Here is a 26,843-nt window from a genome sequence, read left to right on the forward strand (position 1 = left end):
TGGTCTCGTTTCACCAGGAGCCGGGGGCACCGGGCAAGCTGCGTCATCCACCAGGGTCGTTCACGATTGGGACTAACAGGGGGTTCCTCTACTACCCTGGCCAGCCGGATTATTGTCGGCGGTGTGGAGGGCTGGGCCACAGCAAAAGGGATTGTGCAGGGAGTCGCTGCCGCTTTTGTGGCGGGGGAGACCACACGGCAGGTAAGTGCACTGCTCCAAAACTTTGCTCGCTGTGTGGCTCTGACTCTCATTTGTATAGGAGCTGCCCTGCCCGGGCTAAGTCGTACGCTGTTGCGGCTGGCTCGGAGGACGTGCGGCAGGAGCAGGAGGAGGTGGACTTGGCTGCAGAGTTGGAGCGGCAGGCGGCGGCGGCTAGCTTGGTAGCTGGTAGCTCCCTGGCTGCCAAGATGGCGGCGCCCAGTGCGCCGCATGGTCCGGCTCTGAACTTGTCAGCTCCCCCGGAGGTGGGAGGTGGTGTGGCGCCTAGCCCAGCTTCCTCTGCTGTGGGGCCCCCGCTGGATGGGAGTGGTATTGCAAGCGGGGAGACCTTGTTTACTGCTCTGGAGGGGTCCTTGGAGGATCTTCGTGCGCTTCGTGAGCCTGGCGGTTCTCCGACCTGGGGCGATTCTGTGGAGGAGGTGGTCGCCAGGGAATCCTCTCTTCTGTCCGAGGCGATCCCCTCGACCGTCCCGTCTCCAGCGTTGGTCCCGACTCGGGACGAGGTGGTGGCCGGCCAGCGGAGGGGGGAGGGCGGCGGCGAAGAGAGCGGCAGCGGCGGACGGCCAGCCGGACGGGCTGTCTGGGGGAGGAAAGTTGAAGGCGGTGGGGAGCTCTGGGTCTCCAGAGCCCTCTCCCTCCCCGTGTCCGAAGGGGGGGGGGGGGAGGCCTGGCGGTTCCGGAGGGTCTCGACATGGAGGTGGAGACGGGGAGCCTGGAGCGGCGGGGGTGCCCCTCTCCGTGGCTGGGCGACAGTCGGGCTGGACCTTCAGATGGGGGGGGAGGGGCCATCGCTGGACTCCCCTCGGGTTGAGGGCGGGCCCCCCTCCCCTGTCTCCGTTGAGGACTACGCTCCGCCGGATGAGGTGGGGGACAGCAACGTGGCGCTGGCCATGCTGACCGATTCGGCGGATGGGGTGAGTGAACCCGTCGCCTCGCCTTCTGCGGGGCCCGGTGAGGCTTCTGGTGATCCCGTGCGGAAGTCGGTGGTGGCACGGGACAGACTACTGGGGACTTAATGTGTGTTGTGTTTATGCTTATGTGTGGTGATCTGGTGGTGGGTGTTTGGTTTTGTTTGTGTGTTGTGTAATGGGGGATATGCTGGTGGAGTCCCTGAATGTTCGGGGGCTTAAGATGCCGGGTAGGCGGGTGGCATTTTTTTTGTCGATTGAGCAGCGGGGGTTCGATGTCTTGTTTCTGCAGGAGGTACATGTGGGGGGGGGGGAGGACATTCGGGCCCTGCAGGACGGGTGGGTGAGGGGACCCTCTGTGTGGGGGGGTGGGAATGTGCGGGCGGATGGGGTGGGGATTTTATTTAGGGGGTGGGATGTGTCCATCCAGTCCACGTGGGAGGTGGTGGGGGGGCGCATTTTATGCGCTGATGTGTCCTGGCGGGGCGTGCCGGTGCGGCTGGTGTGCGTATACGCCCCCAGCGTGCCGGCGGAGCGGCGGGGGTTTTTCCAGCTCCTTGCCCCACTCCTGATTACTAATCGGGTGGTGGTGGTCGGGGGGGACTTTAATGTCTCTCTGGACGGGGCCCCTGACAGGGATTTGGGGGCGCTGGTGGCGGGTTATGGGTTGAGGGATGGGTTCAGGGTGGCGGGTGACGGGGTCGGGGGGCCATACCTGGGCTAACTCCCGGGGGGCCAGCTCTCGTCTGGATTATTTTTTTGTCACGGCGACGGTGGGGGTGCGTGGGTTTTCCACCACGCCCATGTGGCTCTCAGACCACTGTCTGATTGGGGTTTGGGTGGAGGTGGGGGGCTGGGAGCGGCACCCGGGGATGTGGCGGGTGAACGTCACTCTCTTGGAGGATGGGGCGTTCACGGCTGCATTGCGGTCTCTTTATAGGGGCTGGCGGGGCATGCGGCCCCTGTATGGGTGTTGGGGCGAGTGGTGGGAGGCCACCAAGGACCGCATTGCCTCATTCTGCAAGTTGTGGGGCTGGCGGGCGGCGGGAGCTTGACGGGCTGCCGTTAAAGGCTGGTCGGCTGAGCTGGGAGCGTTATGGAGATCGGGGGCGGTGGCCTCCCGGCCTGGCTGGGAGCGGTCACAGGTGCTCCAGGGTCTGCTGAGAGACCGCTATGTGGGGGAGGCCAATGCCGTCCTCCTCACGGCGGGGGTACGGGGGCGGCTGACGGAGGAGACTCCTTCTAAGGGGTTCTTTGCGGCAGCCAGGGCTAGGCAGCAGCGGTCGGCCCTTGGGGCCTTGCAGGGGCCAGCGGGCCTGATTACCGACCGGGGCCAGGTCCTGGCGGAGGCCGGCCGGTTTTATACGGACTTGTTCCAGGACCGGGGTGGTGATGGGCAGGCAGCAGAGGGGTTTTTGGCTGCACTGGACCGGCACTTATCGGGGACGGAGGCCCTCTTCCTGGAGCGGCCCCTGGACCTGGAGGAGGTGGGTGCAGCCATGCGGTCCCTGAAAAGGGGCAGCGCGCCCGGGCGGGATGGCCTCCCGGTTGAGTTTTATGCAGCCTTCTGGCCTTTGGTGGGCCCGGACCTCCTCCTGGTGTTTGAGGAGAGTCTGGTGGTGGGTGTTCTGCCCCCTTCGCTCAGGTCTGGGTTGGTTACCCTTCTATACAAGAAGGGCAGCAGGGAGGATTTGGCCAACTGGCGGCCGATCACTCTGCTGACGGCCGATTATAAAATTCTGGCCAAGACCCTAACTCTTCGTTTGGGGGAGGTGTTGGGGTCTGTGATACACCCCGACCAGACCTGTGGCGTGAGGGGCCGCATGGGCTACCTGAACCTGGTCCTGGTGAGGTATGTGGTCAGCTGGGTTGAGCAGCGTGCTCTCCCACTGGCCCTCCTGAGCCTGGACCAGGAGAAGGCTTTCGACCGGGTGAGCCACGGGTTTCTTTTTAATGTTTTAAACCGGATGGGTTTTGGCCCTCGTTTTATTTCCTGGGTGCGGCTGCTCTACGCTCAGGCTGGTAGCAGGGTCAGGGTGGGGGGCCATTTGTCGGCCGTGGTTCCGCAGGCAGGGGGGTTTCGTCAGGGCTGCCCCCTCTCGCCTTTACTTTACATCATCTCCCTCGAGCCGCTTCTGTCGGTGCTCAGGCAGGCCCAGCGGTTTGCTGGGGTTCACCTGCCTGGGGGTGGAGGGAGGGAGGCGAGGGTGGCGGCGTACGCAGACGACGTGACGCTTTTCGTCACGTCGGACGCGAGTTTTGGGGTGGTAGCGGCCATTTTGGCGGAGTACGGGAAGGCGGCGGGGGCGAAGGTGAACCTCACTAAGTCTGCCGTAATGGGGTTTGGGAGGTGGGCTGGGCGGGCTGCCTTCCCGGGTGGTTTCCGGGTGGCAGACTGCTTGCGGGTCCTGGGGGTGGACTTTCACCACCAGGAGTCGGCGCAGAGAAATTGGGACGGGTTGAGGGATAGGGTGGCGAGGAGGTTGGGGTGTTGGCGGTCCCGGCCTCTCCCACTGCTGGGGAGAGTGTTGGCTGTGAAGGCCGACATTCTCCCCCGGCTAAACCACCTCGCCTACGTGTTTCCCGTCCCCTTCATAGTGGGGAGGAGGTTGGAGCGGGACGTATTCTCATTCCTTTGGGGGGGCAGCACCGAAATGGTGAGTAGGGTGGAAATGTATAGGGGCATGGCGGAGGGGGGGAGGGAGGTGCCCTGCCTCCCGCTCAAGGCCTTGTCCCTGCATGTTGCTTTTCAGGCCCGGATTGCGACGGGGGTATTTGACCACCCCGCGGTCTTTCTTGCCAGGTTCTGGCTGGGCTTCCCCTTTCGGGAGCTGCGGCCTGTGGACCCCGGGCTCCCGTGGTCCTGGGACCGGCCGGGTCATTATGCAGAGGTCGCCAGGTTTGTGAAAGGGAACGCATGGTGTCTCCGGGGCGGCCTGGTCTTAGACCACCGGGCTCTGTATAAAGAGGCTCTCGCCAGGGGGCCGGGGGCGAGGGCGCCGGGGAGGCCGGGATCTCTGGCTGTGGATTGGAGGGCTTTGCAGCCCTCGTATCTGCGGCGAGGGGGCAAGGACCTGAACTGGTTGTGCGCCCTGGACCGCTTACCGGTCCGCGAGAGGGTCCACAGGTTGTGGGGCAGGGGCCCCCCGTTCTGCCCTCTGGGCTGCGGGGAGGAGGAGACTGCCGCCCACGCGTTTTGGGAGTGTAGGGAGGCGGGGAGAGTGTGGGACCTGGTGGCGGAATGGGTAGGCCGGGGGTACCGTGGCTGGCTCTCCCGGGACCTGGTGGTTCGTGGCGCAGGTTTGGGGACCATCCCGGCTGCTAAGCGGCAGGTCCTGTGGACAATCGTCACAGAGACCAAGAGAGGGTTGTGGGACCGGAGGGTGATGTGCTTGAGGCGTCAGCCCCCGCAGAGTACTGCGGAGGAACTTTTTTTTAAAACTCGAGAGCTGGTGCGGTCCGCAGTAAAGGAGTGTTGGGTGGGGAGAGGGGCGGGGGAGGCCAAGCGGGAGTGGGTGGCCTTGGGGGAGGGGGTCTGAGAGGGGTTTGGGTTTTCTTTTTGTTTGGTTTGTTTGGGTTTGGGGATTTAAAAATGTATTGGGTTTGGTGTGATGGTATTATGATGTGATGGGACTTATGGACAAAAAAAAAAAAAAAAAAAAAAAATTGTATTGGGCCTGACTGTACAATCGTACTTGTGGGTGTGTGGGATGACTTGTGGGTGTATGAGGGGCGGGGGGATTTTGTGTGCTATATTCCCCACAGGCTATTGACTGGACTTTGCTTTAGTGCCGCATAGGAGCAACACAAAAAAAAAAAAAAAAAAAAAAAAAAAAAGGGCTGGTGTGGCCTAAAGTGTCTTGTGTTTGTTGTTTTTGAGTGATCTTCTGTGTGTTCATTTATGTATTTGTTTATGTATTTGGGTGTTGATATAGCATGCCTGTGCTTTCCTGTGTGGTTTTTGGTTTGGCTTATTGTGATTAATAAAAAAAAAAAAAAAAAAAAAAAAAAAAACAATCTGTTCTTATCAGTTTAATATCTGATACGTCCTCTACCCGAGGACCATATATTAATCTGATTTTTGGAACAGGGAGACGGAAGAGGGGCTTGCTCCGTCCGCTCCACGCATCGACCCGGTATTGCAGCGACTCCGGGAACGGTGCACATTCCTTTGACTGTGTAAGAAAAGAACCAACCCAGTGGAACTGACTGACTGACTGACTGACTGACTGACTGTGATGAAATCCTCCTTAGCAGAGCAGACGCAGCAGCAGGAGTCCTTACCAGGTGTTTTGGCCAACCGCGCCACCTCCCTTTTCGGCCCCTTTTGGGTTTTCCCACCCTTTTACTCTTTTTTTTTTTTTTTTTTTACACATTTAAATTTAAAGGGGATGTTGATACTGCCGTTTTGTTGCCACTGGGCAACGCCTTGGAGTCACCCTCACGTCCACGACCGGCGCCGTTCATGCTCTCCGTCCGGCGTGCCCTGTGGCAGCCATCGCTCGGGTTTCTCTTCATCTCGTACAAATCTTTCGCCTTTTACTAAAGATTTCCGTGGAGGGGAACTGCCCCGAGTTTACGGTATTTTTGGAAGCTCTGCTTCGGCCGGAGCTGCACCTGCCTGTCCAAAGTCAAGCGTCGTGGTGTTTTGTTTAGCGGCGGCGGCGGCGGTCCGCTTTTGCTGGCCCCGCCTCCCCCCGTAACCATGTGAGCGCGGGGGGCGTCGCTAGAGGGGCCGCCGCACCCCGTGCAGTTGTGGGGTATCGCTTCTCGGCCTTTTGGCTAAGATCAAGAGTAGATCGTTTGGCGATGAGTATAGAGGATGACTCGGTGCCGGCCCTTGTGGTGCGGTTGCGCAACTCGGTAAGGATATCGTTGTTAGGGAGTGCGTCAATAGAGCAGAAGGCGCGGTTTGGGAGGGTATTTGTTATGTCGTCGGTTTTAAAGACGGTTTTCGGCCTGGACCCTGGAAAACTATTCTGCTTCCAGGACTTCACGTCAAGCGGATTTGCGGATGTCACATTCCATGCGCTGCAGGACTGCTACAGGCTGGCCTCGGAGTGGGAAAAGAAGGTGAGTCATGTTCTCCTGGGCGGCTTAGGAATAAGGTGTTTGTACATGCAGGAGCACCTCCCCCTGGTGGTCCACATGTACAACCCTTATGTGGAGGACCGGGACGTCGAGGCCTTCCTACGGCGTCATTGCAAGGTGGTGAAGGGCGGGACCAGGCTAAGGGACAACTTCGGCGTTTGGACGGGGAGACGCCGTTACCTGGTCTCGTTCCACCAGGAGCCGGAGGCACCGGGGAAGCTGCGTCATCCGCCGGGGTCGTTCGCAATAGGGACGAACAGGGGGTTCCTTTACTACCCTGGCCAGCCGGAATATTGTCGGCGGTGTGGAGGGCTTGGCCACAGCAAGAAGGATTGTGCGGGGAGCCGCTGCCGCTTTTGTGGCGGGGGTGACCACACGGCGGGTAAGTGCACTGCTCCAAAACTTTGCTCGCTGTGTGGTTCTGACTCACATTTGTTTAGGAGCTGCCCTGCCCGGGCTAAGTCGTATGCTGCTGCGGCTGGCTCGGAGGACGTGTTACGAGAGCAGGAGGAGGTGGATTTGGCGGCAGAGTTGGAGCGGCAGGCGGCGGCGGCGGCTAGCTTGGTAGCTGATAGCTCCCTGGCTACCAAGATGGCGGCGCCCAGTGCGCCGCATGGTTCGGCTCCGGACTCGTCGGCTCCCCCGGAGGTGGGAGGTGGTGTGGCGCCTGGCTCAACTTCCTCTGCTGTGGGGTCCCCGCTGGACGGGAGTGGAACGGCAGGCGAGGAAGCCTCTTTGGAGGCCATCAACGAGACCTGCGGCAGTATCCTCGGTGGAGCTGCTGGTCGTGGTTCGGTGTGCTGGGGCGATTCTGAGGTCATGGAAGAGGCCGAGGAGGAGGTCGGGGCGTCCTCACCGGTGGTCGCTGGGATCCCGAAGCATCTCCTGGCTCCGCTGCTGGCGACGGTCTCAGGCGGCACGGGTGCTGGCCTACCGAGGGGGAGAGCGGCTTCAAAGAGAGCGGCGGCGGCGGACGGCCAGCCGGACGGGCGGTCTGGGGGAGGAAAGCTGAAGGCGGTGGGAAGCTCTGGGTCTCCTGAGCCCTCTCCCTCCCCGTGTCCTGAGGGCTCGGGAGCGTCGGGAGCGGCAGGAGGGCCCCTCTTTGTGGCTGGAGGACAGTCGGGACCGGTCTGCGGATGGGGGAGCGGGGCCATCGCTGGACTCCCCTCGGGTTGAGGGCGGGCCCCTCTCCCCTGTCTCCGTTGAGGACAACGCTCCGCCTGAGGAGTTGGGGGACAGCGACGTGGCGTTAGTCATGCAGACTGATTCATCGGATGGGGTGAGTGAACCCGTTGCCTCGCCTGCTTCTGGTGATCCCGTGCGGAAGTCGGTGGTGGCACGGGACCGACTCCTGGGGACTTAATGTGTGTTGTTTTTATGCTTATGTGTGGTGATCTGGTGGTGGGTGTTTGGTTTGGTTTGTGTTTTGTGTAATGGGGGATATGCTGGTGGAGTCCCTGAATGTTCGGGGGCTTAAGATGCCGGGGAGGCGGGTGGCCTTTTTTCTGTCCATAGAGCAGCGGGCGTTTGATGTCCTGTTTTTGCAGGAGGTACATGTGGGGGGGGGGGGGGGACATTCGGGCCCTGCAGGATGGGTGGGTGAGGGGACCCTCTGTGTGGGGGGGTGGGAACGTGCGGGCGGATGGGGTGGGGATTTTATTTAGGGGGTGGGATGTGTCCATCCAGTCCACGTGGGAGGTGGTGGGGGGGCGCATTTTATGCGCGGATGTGTCCTGGCGGGGCGTGCAGGTGCGGCTGGTGTGCGTCTACGCCCCCATCACGGCAGACTTCGTGAGGTTTACCTTTGCCCCCGCCGACCTCCCGTACTCCGCCAAAATGGCCGTTATCAGCCCAAAACTGGCGTCAGACGTGACGAAAAGCGTCACGTCATCTGCATATGCAGCCACCCTCGCCTCCCTCCCTCCACCCCCGGGTAGGTGAACCCCAGCAAACCGCTGGGCCTGCCTGAGCACCGAAAGTAGCGGCTCGAGGGAGATGATGTAGACGGTGGGGCTGTGGACTCTTTGGGGTTGTGTTGGGTTGGGTATTGTGTGTGGGGAGGGGGGAGGGGGGGTGCGGGGTGTGTGGGTTTTTGTATGATGGCATGTCTCCGGGTGGAGTCCCTGAACGTTCGGGGAATGCGGATGCCACTGCGGAGGGCGGCGGTTTTCTCGGCTGCCGGGGACAGGGGATTCAATGTGATGTTTGTGCAAGAGTGCCATGTGGGGGGTCCGGGGGATGTTAAGATGTTTAAAGTGGGGTGGACATGGGGTCCTTCTGTGTGGGGGGGTGGGAATGTGCACGCAGATGGGGTGGGTATTTTGTTTAGAGGGTGGGATTTTTTTTTGGACTCTGTGTGGGAGCCTGTGCCGGGGAGGGTGTTGGTGGTGGATGCAAGGTGGAGGGGGGCCGCGCTGCGGCTCATTAACGTGTACGCACCAAGTGCTGTGGGGGAGCGGCGGGGTTTCCTCCAGAAGGTGGCCCCGCTCCTTTACACAGGGAGGGTGGTGGTGCTGGGGGGGGATTTTAATGTATTCCTAGAGAGGGCACCGGGGGGGGATTTGGGTTCTATGTTACAGGACTTCCTGTTACAGGACTGTTTTAGGGCGGCCGGGGATGGGTCGGCAGGGGTGACCTGGAGTAACTCGAGGGGGGACGAGTCACGCCTGGACTATATCTTTGTCCCCAAGGTGCTGGGGGTCCGGGACTTCCGGGTTGAGCCGGTCTGGCTGTCTGACCATTGCGTGGTGGGGGTGGAGGTAGTGCTGCCGGGGGTGGGGAGGGGGCGCGGCCGGGGGGCCTGGCGGATTAATGTCGGGTTCCTAGAGGAGGCGGCCTTCTGCCAGGCCTTTCGGCAGCTGTATGTGGGGTGGAGGAGTAAGAAGGGGCTATTTGACTCCTTGGGCGAGTGGTGGGAGGGAGTCAAGGCCCGGATCGGGAGTTTTTGCCGCACATGGGGGAGGGAGCGGGCGCAGGAGAAGAGGGGGGAGGCTAATGAGTGGGCGGCGGAACTGAGGAGGTTGTGGTGGGCGGGGGAGCTGGCTTCACCGGCGGGCCGCGCTCGGGCGGCAGTCCTGCGCGGTAGGTTAGACAGCTTTTTTATGGCTGAGGCCAAGGCCCTTTTGGTGGGGTCGGGTGTGAGGGGGTGCCTGTCGGGCGAGACCCCGTCCAAGGCGTTTTTCGCCGAGGTGCGCACAAGGCAGGAGCGGTGCGCTATAGAGGCCCTGCAGGGGCCTGGGGGGCGGGTTACAGGGGAGGAGGAGATTTTGGAGGCCGCCAGGGAGTACTATCAGGACCTCTTCAGTGAGCGGGAGAGGGACGAGGCCCTGGCGGACAGGTTCTTGGGGGGGCTAGAGTCAAGGCTGTCGGCGGAGGACCGGCAGGCCTTGGAGGCGGGCATTACGGAGGGGGAGGCCGAGGAGGCGATGAGGTCTCTGAGGCTGGGCCGGGCGCCGGGGGGCGATGGTCTCCCGGTGGAATTTTACAGGTCCTTTTGGGATCTGGTGGGGCAGGACTTGGTGGGGGTGTATGGGGACTGCTTCAGTGGGGCGGTGCTGCCAGCCTCAATGCGGGCCGGGCTGGTCTCCCTCATTTTTAAGAAAGGGTGCAGGGAACAGCTTGCAGCTTGCAGCTGCCCTGCCCGGGCTAAGTCGTACGCTGTTGCGGCTGGCTCGGAGGACGTGCGGCGGGAGCAGGAGGAGGTGGACTTGGCTGCAGAGTTGGAGCGGCAGGCGGCGGCGGCTAGCTTGGTAGCTGGTAGCTCCCTGGCTGCCAAGATGGCGGCGCCCAGTGCGCCGCATGGTTCGGCTCCGGACTCGTCGGCTCCCCCGGAGGTGGGAGGTGGCGTGGCGCCTGGCTCAACTTCCTCTGCTGTGGGGTCCCCGCTGGACGGGAGTGGGACGGCAGGCGAGGAAGCCTCTTTGGAGGCCATCAACGAGACCTGCGGCAGTATCCTCGGTGGGGCTGCTGGTCGTGGTTCTGCGTGCTGGGGCGATTCTGAGGTCATGGAAGAGGCCGAGGAGGAGGTCGGGGCGTCCTCTCCGGTGGTCGCTGGGATCCCAAAGCATCTCCTGGCTCCGCTGCTGGCGACGGTCTCAGGCGGCACGGGTGCTGGCCTACCGAGGGGGAGAGCGGCTTCAAAGAGAGCGGCGGCGGCGGACGGCCAGCCGGACGGGCGGTCTGGGGGAGGAAAGCTGAAGGCGGTGGGGAGCTCTGGGTCTCCTGAGCCCTCTCCCTCCCCGTGTCCTGAGGGGGGGGGGGGGCGGCCTGGCGGTTCGGGAGAGTCGGGAGCGGCAGGAGGGCCCCTCTTTGTGGCTGGAGGACGGTCGGGACCGGTCTGCGGATGGGGGAGCGGGGCCATCGCTGGACTCCCCTCGGGTTGAGGGCGGGCCCCTCTCCCCTGTCTCCGTTGAGGACGACGCTCCGCCTGAGGAGTTGGGGGACAGCAACGTGGCGTTGGTCATGCAGACTGATTCATCGGATGGGGTGAGTGAACCCGTCGCCTCGCCTGCTTCTGGTGATCCCGTGCGGAAGTCGGTGGTGGCACGGGACCGACTCCTTGGGACTTAATGTGTGTTGTTTTTATGCTTATGTGTGGTGATCTGGTGGTGGGTGTTTGGTTTTGTTTGTGTTTTGTGTAATGGGGGATATGCTGGTGGAGTCCCTGAATGTTCGGGGGCTTAAGATGCCGGGGAGGCGGGTGGCTTTTTTTCTGTCAATAGAGCAGCGGGTGTTTGATGTCCTGTTTTTGCAGGAGGTACATGTGGGGGGGGGGGAGGACATTCAGGCCCTGCAGGATGGGTGGGTGAGGGGACCCTCTGTGTGGGGGGGTGGGAACGTGCGGGCGGAAGGGGTGGGGATTTTATTTAGGGGGTGGGATGTGTCCATCCAGTCCACGTGGGAGGTGGTGGGGGGGCGCATTTTATGCGCGGATGTGTCCTGGCGGGGCGTGCAGGTGCGGCTGGTGTGCGTCTACGCCCCCAGCGTGCCGGCGGAGCGGCGGGGGTTTTTCCAGCTCCTGGCCCCACTCCTGATTACTAATCGGGTGGTGCTGGTCAGGGGGGACTTTAATGTCTCCCTGGACGGGGCCCCTGACAGGGATTTGGGGGTGCTGGTGGCGGGTTATGGGTTGAGGGATGTGTTCCGGGTGGCGGGTGACGGGTCGGCGGGCCATACCTGGGCTATCTCCAGGGGGGCCAGCTCTCGTCTGGATTATTTTTTTATCACGGCGACGGTGGGGGTGCGTGGGTTTTCCACCACGCCCATGTGGCTATCAGACCACTGTCTGATTGGGGTTTGGGTGGAGATGGGGGGCTGGGAGCGGCATCCAGGGATGTGGCGGTTGAACGTCACTCTCTTGGAGGATGGGGCGTTCACGGCTGCGTTGCGGTCTCTTTACAGGGGCTGGCGGGGTATGCGGCCCCTGTATGGGTGTTGGGGCGAGTGGTGGGAGGCCACCAAGGACCGCATTGCCTCATTCTGCAAGGTGTGGGGCTGGCGGGCGGCGGGAGCTAGACGGGCTGCCGTTAAAGGCTGGTCGGCTGAGCTGGGAGCGTTATGGAGATCGGGGGCGGTGGCCTCCCGGCATGGCTGGGAGCGGTCACAGGTGCTCCAGGGTCTGCTGAGAGACCGCTATGTGGGGGAGGCCAATGCCGTCCTCCTCACGGCGGGGGTACGGGGGCGGCTGATGGAGGAGACTCCTTCTAAGGGGTTCTTTGCGGCAGCCAGGGCTAGGCAGCAGCGGTCGGCCCTTGGGGCCTTGCAGGGGCCAGCGGGCCTGATTACCGACCGGGGCCAGGTCCTGGCGGAGGCCGGTCGGTTTTATACGGACTTGTTCCAGGACCGGGGGGGTGATGGGCAGGCAGCAGAGGGGTTTTTGGCTGCACTGGACCGGCACCTGTCAGGGACGGAGGCCCTCTCCCTGGAGCGGCCCCTGGACCTGGACGAGGTGGGGGCGGCTATGCGGTCCCTGAAAAGGGGCAGCGCGCCCGGGCGGGATGGTCTCCCGGTCGAGTTCTATGCGGCCTTCTGGCCTTTGGTGGGCCCGGACCTCCTCCTGGTGTTTGAGGAGAGTTTGGGGGCGGGTGTTCTGCCCCCTTCGCTCAGGTCTGGTTTGGTCACGCTTTTGTATAAGAAAGGCAGCAGGGAGGATTTGGCCAACTGGCGGCCGATCACTCTGCTGACGGCCGATTACAAAATTCTGGCCAAGACGCTGACGCTCCGTTTGGGGGAGGTGTTGGGGTCTGTGATACACCCCGATCAGACCTGTGGCGTGAGGGGCCGCATGGGCTCCCTGAACCTGGTCCTGGTGAGGGATGTGGTCAGCTGGGTTGAGCAGCGGGCTCTCCCACTGGCCCTCCTGAGCTTGGACCAGGAGAAGGCTTTCGACCGGGTGAGCCACGGGTTTCTTTATAATGTTTTAATCCGTATGGGTTTTGGCCCTCGTTTTATTTCCTGGGTGCGGCTGCTCTACGCTCAGGCTGGTAGCAGGGTCAGGGTGGGGGGCCATTTGTCGGCCGTGGTTCCGCAGGCAGGGGGGGTTCGTCAGGGCTGCCCCCTCTCGCCTTTGCTCTACATCATCTCCCTCGAGCCGCTACTTTCGGTGCTCAGGCAGGCCCAGCGGTTTGCTGGGGTTCACCTGCCCGGGGGTGGAGGGAGGGAGGCGAGGGTGGCTGCATATGCAGATGACGTGACGCTTTTCGTCACGTCTGACGCCAGTTTTGGGCTGATAACGGCCATTTTGGCGGAGTACGGGAGGGCGGCGGGGGCAAAGGTAAACCTCACGAAGTCTGCCGTGATGGGGTTTGGGAGGTGGGCGGGGCGGGCGGCCTTCCCGGGAGGTTTCCGGGTGGCAGACAGCTTGCGGGTCCTGGGGGTGGACTTTCACCACCAGGAGTCGGCACAGAAGAATTGGGACGGTTTGAGGGATAGGGTGGCGAGGAGTTTGGGGTGTTGGCTCTCTTTTTTAAAACACGAGAGCTGGTGCGGTCCGCAGTAAAGGAGTGTTGGGTGGGGAGAGGGTCGGGGGAGGCCAAGCGGGAGTGGGTGGCCTTGGGGGAGGGGGTCTGAGAGGGGTTTGGGTTTTCTTTTTGTTTTTGTTTGGTTTGTTTGGGTTTGGGGTATTAACAATGTATTGGGTTTGGTGTGATTGTATTATAATGTGATGGGACTTATGGACAAAAAAAAAAATAAATAAAAAAAAAAAAAAATATATATATATATTGTATTTTGCCTGACTGTACAACTGTACTTGTGGAAGTGTGGGGTGATTTGGGGATGTATGATGGGCGGTGGGGTTTTGTGTGATTTACTCCCCACAGGCTATTGACTGGACTTTGCTTTAGTGCCGCATAGGAGCAACAAAAAAAAAAAAAAAAAAAAAAAAAAAAAAAAAGGGCTGGTGTGGCCTGAAGTGTCTTGTTTTGTTGGTTTTGATTGACTGATCTTCTGTGTGTTCATTTATGTATTTAGGTGTTGATATAGCTTTCCTGTGTGGTTTTTGGTTTGGCTTATTGTGAATAATAAAAAAAAAAAAAAAAAATCTGTTCTTATCAGTTTAATATCTGATACGTCCTCTACCCGAGGACCATATATTAATCTGATTTTTGGAACAGGGAGACGGAAGAGGGGCTTGCTCCGTCCGCTCCACGCATCGACCCGGTATTGCAGCGACTCCGGGAACGGTGCACATTCCTTTGACTGTAAGAAAAGAACCAACCCAGTGGAACTGACTGACTGACTGACTGACTGACTGACTGAGATGAAATCCTCCTTAGCAGACACAGCAGCAGGAGTCCTAGCCAGGTGTTTTGGCCAACCGCGCCACCTCCCTTTTCGGCCCCTTTTGTGTTTTCCCGCCCTTTTACTCTTAAAAGTTTTTTTTTTTTTTTTTTTTTTTTTACACATTTAAATTTAAAGGGGATGTTGATACTGCCGTCTTGTTGCCACTGGGCAACGCCTTGGAGTCACCCTCATGTCCACGACCGGCGCCGTTCATGCTCTCCGTCCGGCGTGCCCTGTGGCAGCCATCGCTCGGGTTTCTCTTCATCTCGTACAAATCTTTCGCCTTTTACTAAAGATTTCCGTGGAGGGGAACTGCCCCGAGTTTACGGTATTTTTGGAAGCTCTGCTTCGGCGGAGCTGCACCTGCCTGTCCAAAGTCAAGCGTCGTGGTGTTTTGTTTTGCGCCGGCGGCGGCGGCGGTGGTCCGCTTTTGCTGGCCCCGCCTCCCCCCGTAACCATGTGAGCGCGGGGGGCGTCGCTAGAGGGGCCGCCGGACCCCGTGCAGTTGTGGGGTATCGCTTCTCGGCCTTTTGGCTAAGATCAAATATAGCTTAGGGAGTTGCGATGGCAAGTTCAGCTATGTACGGGCCTGCCCCTCAGGTGCGGCTGAAAAATGCGGTAAGGCTGTTCGTGGATGACGTTCCGGAGCTACGGACTAAGGTGGATTTGGAGTACGTAATGAGGATCGTGTTGGATGGGTTGTTTAAGGTGGCGGTGGAGAAGTTACACTGTGTGTTGGATTTCCCGGCGGCTGGACTCTACGACATCAGCTTCTTCGAACAGGTGGACTGTCTGGATTTCTACAGGCGTTTCCAGTTGGAGCGGTCACGGGAGGAGGTGAGGGGCATTTCCATTACTCCTTTGTTTGGGCATGCCAGCACGGTGTTGTACGTGTTAATGTACAACCCGTGGGTGGAGCTGGAGGTGGTGGAGGCCTTCTTGCGAAGGTACTGCTCAGAGGTCCGGGTTGGGGGGAAATGCCTCAATCCATTCGGGGTGTGGAACGGAAGACGCCAGTTCTTTGTTAAATTCCAGGAAGATCCGGACGGTGAAGACGGACTCCTGCACCCGCCGGGGTCCTTCTCCCTGGGACCGAACAGGGGCTTCCTGTCGTACCGGGGGCAGCCGGTATACTGCAGGAGGTGTGGTGGACGTGGCCACATGAAGGCAGAGTGCACGGGTCTCGGCTGCAGGAGGTGCGGAAGCAAGGGCCATGAGGCGAAGGCTTGCCCGGTGCCGAAGTCCTGTTCGATCTGCGGAGGTGGGGACCATCTGTTTAGGCAATGTCCAGAAGGGAGGAAGTCGTTTGCGGCGGTGGTGGGGCGGCAGGAGGCTGTGTTCCGGGAGGTGGTGGCGGAGGAGCGTGTGGAGGAGCGGAGGTCGTGTGTGGGAGACAAGCAGGTCGATGCTAGCAGAGGCTTGGAGCCTGTGGAGGACCAGCGTGGGGCACCGGCGTCGCTGAATACGGAGACGGTCATGCAGCTGTCCTTTGCCGAGCGTGTGCCACTGCCTGATTCAGGGGGGAGCGAGGTGGACGGAGTGGATGGAGATTCGCGACAGGAGGAGGCCGAGGCTACGGCTACGGCTACAGCTACATGTGGAGGACCGCATGGCCAAGATGGCGGCTCGTCTCTTCCTCGGGAGGTGAGCCTGGAGGCTGCAGAGTCGTCCTTGGAGGTGGCGCCACCTGGTGGTGGGGGGTCTGATCTCTTGGCGGCAGGAGGATGTGCAGATGGGGGAAGGCCCGCGTGGGTCGAAGAGGCAGGCGGCTTCGGGTGATGGGACCGGAGGTGTGTCGAAGGTGAAGGTGGTCCAGGTGGAGCTGCAGCGGTCTTCAGGGGTGGCTTCGGCGGAGCAGGCCGGTTCGTCTGGGCAGCGGCTGGTGGACGTGCCGGTTGTGGAGCAGGCACTTTCCCCTTACTCGGCGCTGGGTGTGTTGGTGGACCAGATGGAGGGACGGAGTGCTCTGGATCTGCTTACTGGTGACTCCTTGGAGGCGGGCGGGGGCAGCTTGTCGCCTGCGCTGTACTCTTCGTCTGAGGATGGCCAGTCGTCTCTAGGGAGGCTGGAGGGGGTTTCCAGTGGTGGTGGGGAGCAGGAGATGGTGCCCGGGAGCCAAAGCCCGATGCCGGAGCTCATCAAGAGGGCTGTGCCTACTCGCGACAGGCCTCCGCTGGGACAGGTGACTGGTGGTGGGGGGGGCGTTGGCCCTTCAACCGTGAGTAAATGATGGCTTGTTATTTGTTGTGTTGGACTCAGTTGGGTGGGTTTGGGAAGTGTCTGGACTATGAGGGGGGACTGTGTTTTGCTGTACTTGTTGGGATGTGTGGTTTATTTCTCTGTGTATTGCATGTGGGGGGGTTACAGTGTTGGGGAGGGGGGTGGAGGGTTGTTTTACTGTTGCAGGGCTGCCTTTTTAGGGGAGAGGGTGACGAGGTGGTCTTTGCAAGGGTGTGGAGGGGCGGTCCTTGTCGATGGGGCTGGAAATGACTTTTGCCTCCCTTAATGTAAGGGGGCTCAGGGATAAGGGGAAGCGGGCCGTGTTTTATGCCTCCCTGGAGGGGCTGGGGTTTGATTGTTTATTTTTGCAGGAATGTCACCTGCGGGACAGGGGGGATGTGGGTGTGTTTTCAAGGGGATGGGGTAGGGGGCCTTCTGTGTGGGGGGTGGGAGATGCTCATTCTGATGGGGTGGGGGTTTTGTTTGGGTCTTGGGATTTTGTGGTGGAGACAGTGGTCTGTAGTGAGCCGGGGAGGGTTTTGTGTGTGGACTGCACATTTCGGGGCCTTGATTTAAGGCTGGTGAATGTGTACGCACCTAGTGGGAGTGGGCGGCAGGCGGGGTTCTTCACTCAGCTCACTCCACTGCTGACATGTGACAGGGTGGTGGTGTTAGGGGGGGACTTTAACGTGGATGTGCGACGGGGAGTGGGGGCTGGGGAATTGAAGGGTTTGTGTAGGGATATGTTGCTGGTGGATGCTTTCTTGGCTGGGGGTGGGGGTGGGGCAGGGGAAACATGGAGTAACTCCAGGGGGGTGGGGTCGAGGTTGGACTACCTCTTCTTTCCACGGGGGGTGAGCTTGCGGTGGTTCAGGGTGTCCCCAGTGTGGTGCTCTGACCACTGCATGATTACGGCTGCTGTTCGGTTGGAGGGGTCGAGACGGGAGAGGCCCAGGTGGCGTTTCCCGAATCGGCTCCTGAGGGAGGCGGGGTTTTGTGAGGTGTATCGGGCAGCCCTCAGAGGGTGGCGGTCGATGAAGTACCGCTTCTCCTCGAGGGCTGACTGGTGGGAGGGTTGGAAGGAGAGGACAGCGTGGTTTTGCAGGGGTTGGGTGGCCAGCGCTAATGTGGAGAGAAAGAGGCGGGTGAAAATATGGAACAGGGAGTTGGAGGCCCTGTGGGTGGCGGGAAGGGCGGGAAGGGCTGGGAGGGGGGATGTTGGGGACATGGAGGTGGTGAAACTAAAGCTGAGGGATTATTTTGAGGAGCGGGCACGCCGTTTGGGGGTCCAAGCTCGGGTGAGGGCATGGGATGACGAGAGGCCCTCAAAGTTCTTTTTTAGGACCGTGAGGGAGCGCCAGGTGAAGAGGCACATGGCGGCGTTGGAGTGGGAGGGCGGGGGTGGCGACGAGTGGGGAGGACATGGCCGAGGTGGCAGCTCGGTACTATGAGGGCCTCTTTACTGAGAGGTGCGGGGAGGAGGGGGTAGTGGAGGGGTTTTTGGGTAAGCTGGAGGGGAGGTTGAGTGAGGAGCAGAGGGCGGAGCTGGAATGGAGGAATGGAGGAATCAGACTGAACATTGCGAGACTTTGGGTGAGATCCAAAATGGCAGCGCACTGAACACTAACGCTTGTAAACAGAAATACAAAACTTTATTTTTCTTCTACTAAAAACAACCACTACCTCTCTACAACTCTCATCAAAAACCGGATTATATTTTCCACCTTTTCCAACGGCAACCTCTTCATTCTGGACGTTATGTCATCTGAACCCAGCAAGAAACGCACTCGTGACTACTCAACAGAGACTGAACCAGAATCACCTACCGCTTGCGCTACTTCTACATCCATCGAGGTCAGTTTACTACAATCCATAAACAACAAACTTGCAATACTGGAACATCTGCACGCAGATATTAAGGACTTAAAAGCCAGCCTCGAATTTTCCCAATCACAGATCGACACACTCGCATTAGAAAACCGTGAACTCAAAGGAAATATTACAAACTTATCCGACCATGTTAATCAACTCACCAGTGAAAATCGGATCATGAAAGAAACAATCCTAGACCTCCAGTGCCGCAGCATGCGCGATAACCTCATTTTTTCCGGAATTCCCCTGCCAACTTCTAAAGATACACCCGACGACCCAGAGAAAGCAGTTAAAGAATTCTTGCAGTCATCTCTCAAACTACCGCCAGAAACAGTTGACAAGATTACCTTCCACCGTGTACACGTCTCACTTCCAAAGACAATAAAAAACCTCCTCCAATTATCGCCAAGTTCGAACACTTCAAACACAAAGAACTCATCAAAAGCAAAGGGAAAGAACTGAAAGGCACTTCATTCGGACTAAACGACCAATTCCCACAAGTAATACAGGAAAGAAGAAGAGCCCTCTTGCCCATAATGAAACAACTCAGGCAAGAGGGCAAACGAGCAGCACTGTCAGTCGATAAACTGTATGTCAATGGAACTCTGTATCGCAACCCCAATATCACCACCTGGCTATAGCACATCATACCTCATGCCAACATACATCTTGATTATAACATTGTCACCCTCAACTCTCTCTAACCCACTGCCTACTGATGCTTGGATCACCTCTCTCTTCTCTCTTCTTATGTTTCATTCCTTTTGCTCCCCCTACCCACCCATTCTCTTTTGCTCTCTCAATGTTTAATGTTATTCATGGTGTTTTGTCTATACATGTTTGCTTGTGTGTCCTGTCTGTTTTTGTTTATTATGTCTATAGGCTAAAGTCAAATTATGATCTGTATGTTTTCAATGCTAAACAGGAAATGTTCATGCTGTCACCACTCCAGAACCAAATTCCTACCTCTTTATGCTCTATATTCTTCTCAGCCCCTACCCTTTACATCTCATTCGCACACCACATTACACACCTATTCCTCCATCCCCCCTTCCCCCTCTCCTATCTAACTGACACCTGCACACACTCTCACACACACAATACCCACCTTATCAAACATTTTCATAACTGTACAATCACAACATGGTACCACTTACATTCCTGACCTGGAACATCCGTGGGATTGGATCTCAGGCAAAGAGGCTCAAAATCTTAAATCATTTGGATAGTTTAAAAGCTGACATATGTCTCCTACAAGAAACTCATCTCTCAGAATTAGACTACACCCGCATCAAATCAAGACAATTCAATCACATTTTCTCATCTCATTACAATACAAAACAAAGGGGAGTTTGCATTCTGATTAACAAAAGAATCTCATTCATCCATAACGCCACCATCACAGACCCAGAAGGACGTTTTGTCATCATAAACATCTCAATTCACAATACCCCTGTAACAATTGTTAATGTTTATGGCCCTAATACAGACAACCCAGTTTTCTTTCAGAACCTCTTCACCTCCATCTCAACTCTATCTGGCTGTCCCATCATAATTGCAGGCGACTTTAATACAGTGTTAGACCCCACATTTGACAGATCTGATCACTCTAAAAGCAAACGAATCTGGCAATCCACAAAAACAATAAAACAGTTCATGAGCGATTCTGGCCTTGGCGATTGTTGGCGGCTTCAGCACCCAGACTCCAAATGCTACTCTTTTTTCTCTCCGGTCCACCACTCCTATTCCCGTATTGATTATTTTCTAACCAGCAACTCTATAATGAAAAATATCTCTGATTCAACTATTCATCCCATAGTCATTAGTGATCATGCCCCAGTTACAATTAAATGGAACATAACGAACCAACAGCGACCAATTAGCAAATGGCGTTTTAATACATCCCTCTTACAAGACCCAAATTTCATCAGTTTTGTTGGGAGAGAGTGGGCATTCTTTCTAGAAATGAACGGCTCCCCTGAATCATCTCCTTCCCTTCTGTGGGAAACAGGAAAAGCAGTACTCAGAGGAAGAATCATCTCATATTCAGTATACAAAAAAAAGAAGGAAAAAGAACAGGAAATAGAACTCAACAATAAAATTAAACAGTTAGAAGAAACCAATGCAAGCAACCCAACTGAAGAAACACAGGCAAAACTTAGGAAACATAAATTCAAACTCAATGAAATACTCAATTAACACACTCAATTTATGATTCACCGTCTAAGGCAGGAAAACTTCCACCATAGCAATAAATCAGGTAAATACTTAGCAAATCAAATCCAACGTAACAAAGAAAAATCAACAATCCCGGTCATAAAGAACTCAGCAGGGAAGCTAACCAGCTCACCTGAAGAAATAAATCATGTTTTTTACCAGTTTTACAATAAACTATATTCTTCAGAAATAAACCCCAACCAGGAATTCATAGACTCTTTCCTAAACAGCATCGAATTACCACAACTCAATGAGACCGAAATAAAAAACCTAGAATCACCTATAACTCAACAAGAACTGTTTGATGCTCTGAAACAGATGCCCGATAATAAAGCACCAGGTCCGGATGGCTTTCCTGCTGAGTTCTACAAACAATTTTGGACCATCTTAGCTCCACTTTTCATCAGAATGATTAATGAATCAAAACAGAAAGGACGTCTTCCAACTAGTTCCACCACAGCCTCAATTTCACTGCTCCTCAAGCCCAATAAGGACCCAACATTGCCATCCAGCTACCGACCAATTTCTCTCCTCAATGTGGACAATAAGATAATCGCAAAAATGCTAGCACACAGATTAGCAGAGGTCACCCCATCCATTATCCACCCAGACCAAACAGGCTTCATTAAAGGTAGAATTTCATCCACCAACACCCGCAGACTGTTAAATATAATGTATCACTCTACAAATTTTCAAGATAATACCATCATAGCAACTCTGGACGCAGAAAAAGCTTTTGATAGGGTGAACTGGAATTTCCTGTTTTCCACATTAGGGAGGTTTGGCTTCGGGGAGTCGTTCATTAACTGGATTAAACTTCTATATACCTCTCCTTCAGCCACAGTAATCACCAATGGACTAACATCACAAAGTTTCACTCTTCACCGGGGAACTAGACAGGGGTGCCCACTCTCCCCCTCACTATTTACAATCTTCATTGAACCCCTAGCAGCTGCCATCCGTCAGAACCCCTTCATCAAAGGTGTCCAGACTCCATATATGCATCACAAAATCAGCCTTTATGCTGACGACATTCTTCTCTTTCTTCAAGACCCCACAACATCAGTAGAAGAAACCATCAAACTCATTGACACATTCTCTAAAATTTCTGAATACTCAATCAATTGGAATAAATCTGCAGTTCTCCCATTACATCCCAACAGCTGGGATGTGACAGCCAACTCTTCACCTATCCCACTCTGCACTAACTATATCACTTACTTAGGGATAAAAGTCTCCCCCAGGCTGTCAGACTTATTTAGCCTAAATTATTCCCCTCTACTCACTTCAATAGATGATGACCTTCAACGCTGGAAGAACCTCCCATTATCCATCATGGGCAGAATCTCAGTAATCAAAATGACAATACTGCCCAAAATAAACTATCTATTCTCTATGATTCCAACCCAGCCCACCACCCTCTGGTTTAAGTCTCTCGATTCATTAATCACTAAATTCTACTGGAAAGATAAGACCCCAAGGATCAAACTCGCCACTCTCCAAAAACCAAAAGCAATGGGAGGACTAGAGGCCCCACACTTCCAGCACTATGCCCTGGCCAACCAGCTCCACTTCATCCACAAATGGCTACACCCCACCCCCTCAGACAACACCTGGTTAGACCTAGAACAAACAATCTGTAAAGAAATTAAAATCTCAGATCTCCCTTTCTGCAGTCAGTCGGTCAAAAAACATCCATCCTTCAAAGCCCCAACAATTTCAGCTACTCTGACAGCCTGGTGGAGATTCTACCACATCACTGATTCACCTATAGCACCATCAATTCGCACCCCGATTTGGAATAACCCAGATTTCACCGTCAATAAAAAAACACTTAACTTTCACACATGGATGGGAAAGGGCATCACTCACCTTCAACACATTCTTCAAGACAATAATCTGGCCTCATTTTCCTGTTTGGTCCAGAAACACGGCATCGAGAGTAAACACTTCTTACAATACCTACAAATTAAATCATCTATCCTAGGAAAAATTAACATCCAGACAGCTAACCTTGACATTCCCCCACCAATCTCAGAGCTGCTTAATATTCCCTCTCCCAAAAAAATACTCTCCCAAATTTACAAAATTATATCTCGTTCAGAAAAAACAATTGGCCTGCCATATCACAAATGGGAATCAGACTTATCAATTACTCCCGGTGCCGACTTCTGGACCAAAATGTGCAAAAACATCTACCTCATGACAAAGAATAGTAATCTACAACTAATACAATACAAGGTTCTTCACAGATTCCACTTCACTGCACATAAATTGGCAAAAATGGGGTTTGGCTCAGATCTTTGCACTCACTGCACACAAAATAACCCAGATACATACATTCATGCGGTTTGGCATTGCACTCCAATCAACCACTTCTGGGTGAGTGTCACAAAATCTCTCTCTTCCATCTTTGGCTGTCACATCCCAGCATCCCCTTCCTTATGCATACTTGGTGATACATCCACAGTCAATTTAAGCAACTCCTGCAATAAAACACTGCTGGTAGCGCTGACTATCGCCAAGAAAACAATCCTCATGAACTGGAAATCTAAGAAAAAAGCTCACATCACTCATTGGAAAAACTTGTTAACAGACTATATATCATTAGAAAACCTATCAACTACAAACTTAATCAATACTCAGGATACAACCTCTCCTTGGTACCCCTTTATCACCTACTTACAGTCCTGACCCTCTTTGCCTGAGTTCCATCTCCACACGATCATAACACACTTCATCAGATACACATATCATCGAACACTAGGCAGGGGAGGGTAGCTGGAACTATTATTGTTATTATTATTATTATTATTATTATTATTATTATTATTATTATTATTATTATTATTAGTAATATAAATAGCATCCCCTTCTTTCCCTCCCCCTTTTATTTACATTCTCTGATAACTTTACTAATTTCACTCTTTCTCTCTGCCTCTCCCATCGTTATTTTGACGGGGCCCCATTGGATGGCTTGGGAGACTCAGTCCTGGCGGGTCGCTGTGTGGTTTTGGCATTGGTTGGGTCCTGTGGGTTATCTATTGGCCCTGGGCCCCCGGTGTGCACCCTCCTCATACGCTCATGCACACGCCTTGTCCTGGAAGCACACAGCACGCTTTACTCTCTTTTAATCGCACTACATGTTAGGTGACATACATAAACAAAAACTACAAAACAGGCTAGGGTAAGAGTGGAGTGCAGGTAGATGCCTCATCAGGTGTCTATCTGCATGCCTCACTTATTTTAATGCACACATTGTTGAGGCATACATCTTACACAGGGTAAGTGTGGTGTGCATGGGGAAATCCTGACAGATATTTCACCATGCATGCCCACTTCTTTTAATGCTACACTCTAGATAGACCCCTCAACCTAGCCATTCACATACTGTACATATTTAGGTCAAGAGTGGCGTGTTGGGTGAAGGTCTGGGGGCGAGGTGTGGTTGGTCGTGGTAGTGGGGGATGTGTGCATATGCTGGGGGCCTGGGGCGATGGGTGGCACGCAGGTCCTCCCCTCTGTCAGCCGTCACAGTATAACTGCAGGGGCTGGGTGGAACTGTGGCCATTAATGGGTGCCCAGGTTGGCAATCAGTCAGGCAATCAACCAGGCAATCAGTTATTCCTATTATTATACTTATCATTAATAGAATAATTACAACTCCTCTCCTCTGAAACCCTCCCTCTCTCCCTCTCTATGTTCCAGCTTCTCTCCTCCTGGCCCAACAGCAAACCAGCCTTATACATATGCGCACACACACACACACACACACATACATCCTCACATACTCACTACCCCTCACCCCCCATCCCCACCCCCATCCCAACACCACCTCATTCACACTCTTAGAGCTACCATCCGCACCCCCCCCATCCCCCCTTCTTTTCATTCCGGTCATCAATTTCATCCCTGATAATCATATCTGTAATCATCCTGGACGCAAATCATCCTTAGCCTTTCTGTTATTAATGTTATGTTGTGTTATGTTTGTGGAAGCCAAGTCAATGTTATGTCTTGTTAAGTTACAGCATGTGTTTATGTAATGTACGTCTGTTTGTCGTATGTAGTATTCATGTGCATGTCGTAGTGTTGCATTTTCTGTAATGTCAATGATGTTTGCAAATAAAAAAAAATAAAAAAAAGTTATTTTTTAGGACCGTGAGGGAGCGCCAGGTGAAGAGGCACATGGCGGCGTTGGAGTGGGAGGGCGGGGTGGCGACGAGTGGGGAGGACATGGCCGAGGTGGCAGCTCGGTACTATGAGGGCCTCTTTACTGAGAGGTGCGGGGAGGAGGGGGTAGTGGAGGGTTTTTTGGGTAAGCTGGAGGGGAGGTTGAGTGAGGAGCAGAGGGCGGAGCTGGATCGACCTCTAGAGCTTGGGGAGCTGGGGAGGGCCCTCCAGTCCATGAGTGGGGGGAAGTCCCCCGGGCAGGATGGGTTGACTGTTGAGTTTTATAGGGAATTTTGGGATGTGTTGGGGGGGGAGTTGGTGGAGGTGCTCGAGGAGCGGCGGGGGGTGGGGGTTTTATCGGGGTCCATGTCGACAGGGCTCATCACACTTTTATTCAAGAAAGGGGACGCAAGAGCACTGAGTAATTGGAGGCCAATTACTCTACTGGCCGTCGACTACAAAGTCTTGGCCAAGGCTCTGGCAATGCGGCTGAGGCCGGTGATGGCGTCTGTAGTGGGGGACGACCAAACATGTGGGGTGAGGGGGCGGTGTAGTGGGTTGAATTTGGTTTTAATTAGGGACATCATTGGTTGGGTGGAACAGAGGGGACTGCCACTGGGGGTGCTAAGCCTGGACCAAGAGAAAGCTTTTGACAGGGTTAGCCACAAGTTTCTGTTCAAAGTGTTGGGGAGGATGGGGTTTGGGGGGGGGGGGGGGTTTATCCTGGCTTGGGTTGCTTTATAGGGGGGCGGTGAGCAAGGTGGGGGTGAATGGGATTTATTCCAGGGCCGTCCCACAGGTAGGGGGAGTGAGGCAGGGTTGCCCTCTGTCTCCTCTCCTTTACGTCATGGTCCTGGAGCCGTTGCTGGCTGCCTTGAGGCAGGACACACGTGTGGCAGGGGTACATCTACCGGGGGGTGGGGGGGCGGAGGCTAAGGTCTCCGCCTACGCGGATGACGTGTCTCTCTTCCTGACCACTGAGCGAAGCTTTGACAGGGTGAATGTCCTCTTGGAGGAGTTCGGCAGAGCTTCGGGGGCTAAGGTGAACAGGGGGAAGTCATCGGTCATGTTCTTTGGGAAATGGGCAGGGAGGGTGGATTCATTGGGTGGGTTTGGGGTTACTCCGGATGGCCTGAAGATCCTGGGGCTGCATTTTAAGCGGGGGGATTGTGCGGGTTTTAACTGGGATGACCGGAGGGGGCGGGTGGGGAGACGCTTGGGCCTGTGGAGGTCGAGGTATCTCTCCCTGTCAGGGAGGGTTATGGCGGTCAAGGCAGACCTGTTGCCACAGTTAAATTACCTGGCTTATGTTTTCCCCATGCCGTTTTTGTGTGGGAGGAGGGTGGAGCGGGATGTTTTTTCTTTAATTTGGGGTGGTGGGATGGAGAGGGTGGCGAGGGAGCAAATGTTTCGGGGGGTTTCTGAGGGGGGGAGGGCGGTCCCGTGTGTCGCTGTGCGGGTGATGGCGACGCACGTGGCATTCCTCGCCAGGTTGGTGATGGGGGTCTTTGCCCACAAGGCGGTGTTTTTCGCAAGGTTCTGGCTGGGGTTCGAAATGAGGCGGCTGAGACCTTTGTCCAGCACGTCTCCCTGGTCCCTGGTCAGGCCTGGGCATTATGACAGGGTGGCGGATTTTTTGAGGGGGAATGGGTGGTGTTGGGAGGGGGAAGCTGTGCTGGACCACCGGCGCCTGTACACGGGGGTAATGGACAGGAGGTGGGAGGAGGGTGGGACGGGGGACTCTATGGTCAGGGGGATTGACTGGGTGGGCATCCAGCCTGCTGTCTTGTGTGGGGAGGGTCGGGACCTGAATTGGCAGGCGGCTCTGAACCGCCTGCCGGTGAGGGAGCGCCTTCATAGGCATGGTATTAGCCGTTCTCCCCTGTGGGGTGTGGGGAGGAAGAGACTCTGGACCACGCTTTGTGGTCGTGTCGGGCCGCGAGGGACACCTGGAGCATGGTACAGAACTGGTGGGGTGGATGGGCGGGACCAACACTTTCAGCAGATTTGGTGTTACGGGGGCGGGGCTTGGGGGGTTTGCGGGTGGGGAGGAGGGTCGCCTTTTGGGTTTTGGTTTCTTTTGTGAAATTAGCTTTGTGGGACTGGAGGCAGGGGTGTGTGAGGAAGAGGACCCCGGCGCTGGCTCCACGGGTGGTTTTTGTTTGGTTTTTGGGGAGGGTGAGGAGGTGTATTGAGGAGTATGGGGTGGTTCATGGGATGGACAAGGCAAGGGAAATGTGGGGGGGGCTGCCGAGGGTGGGAGTGGGTTAATGTTGGGAGGGATCTGATGGGTTTGGTTTAAATAAAGAGTGGTGTACTGGTGGTGGGTAGTGTAGTTTTGATGATACTGTGTATGATGTT

The 26,843-nt window shown here is 55.9% G+C and overlaps 2 non-coding genes and 2 pseudogenes across 2 annotated transcripts; all 4 read left to right on the forward strand.

Annotated features, from left to right (window-relative positions):
- The first annotated feature begins 5,093 nt into the window (after positions 1-5,093).
- On the forward strand, positions 5,094-5,297 carry LOC121684187 (annotated as a pseudogene).
- A 328-nt stretch (positions 5,298-5,625) lies between these two features.
- LOC121681818 lies at positions 5,626-5,740 on the forward strand. The gene has a single exon (XR_006022305.1). It is a non-coding gene; the product is annotated as a U5 spliceosomal RNA (small nuclear RNA).
- A 7,956-nt stretch (positions 5,741-13,696) lies between these two features.
- On the forward strand, positions 13,697-13,911 carry LOC121683650 (annotated as a pseudogene).
- A 334-nt stretch (positions 13,912-14,245) lies between these two features.
- Positions 14,246-14,359, forward strand: LOC121681780. The gene has a single exon (XR_006022282.1). It is a non-coding gene; the product is annotated as a U5 spliceosomal RNA (small nuclear RNA).
- Positions 14,360-26,843: the final 12,484 nt, after the last annotated feature.

Source organism: Alosa sapidissima, chromosome 1 (assembly GCF_018492685.1).
Source record: "Alosa sapidissima isolate fAloSap1 chromosome 1, fAloSap1.pri, whole genome shotgun sequence".
NCBI lineage: Eukaryota > Metazoa > Chordata > Actinopteri > Clupeiformes > Clupeidae > Alosa > Alosa sapidissima.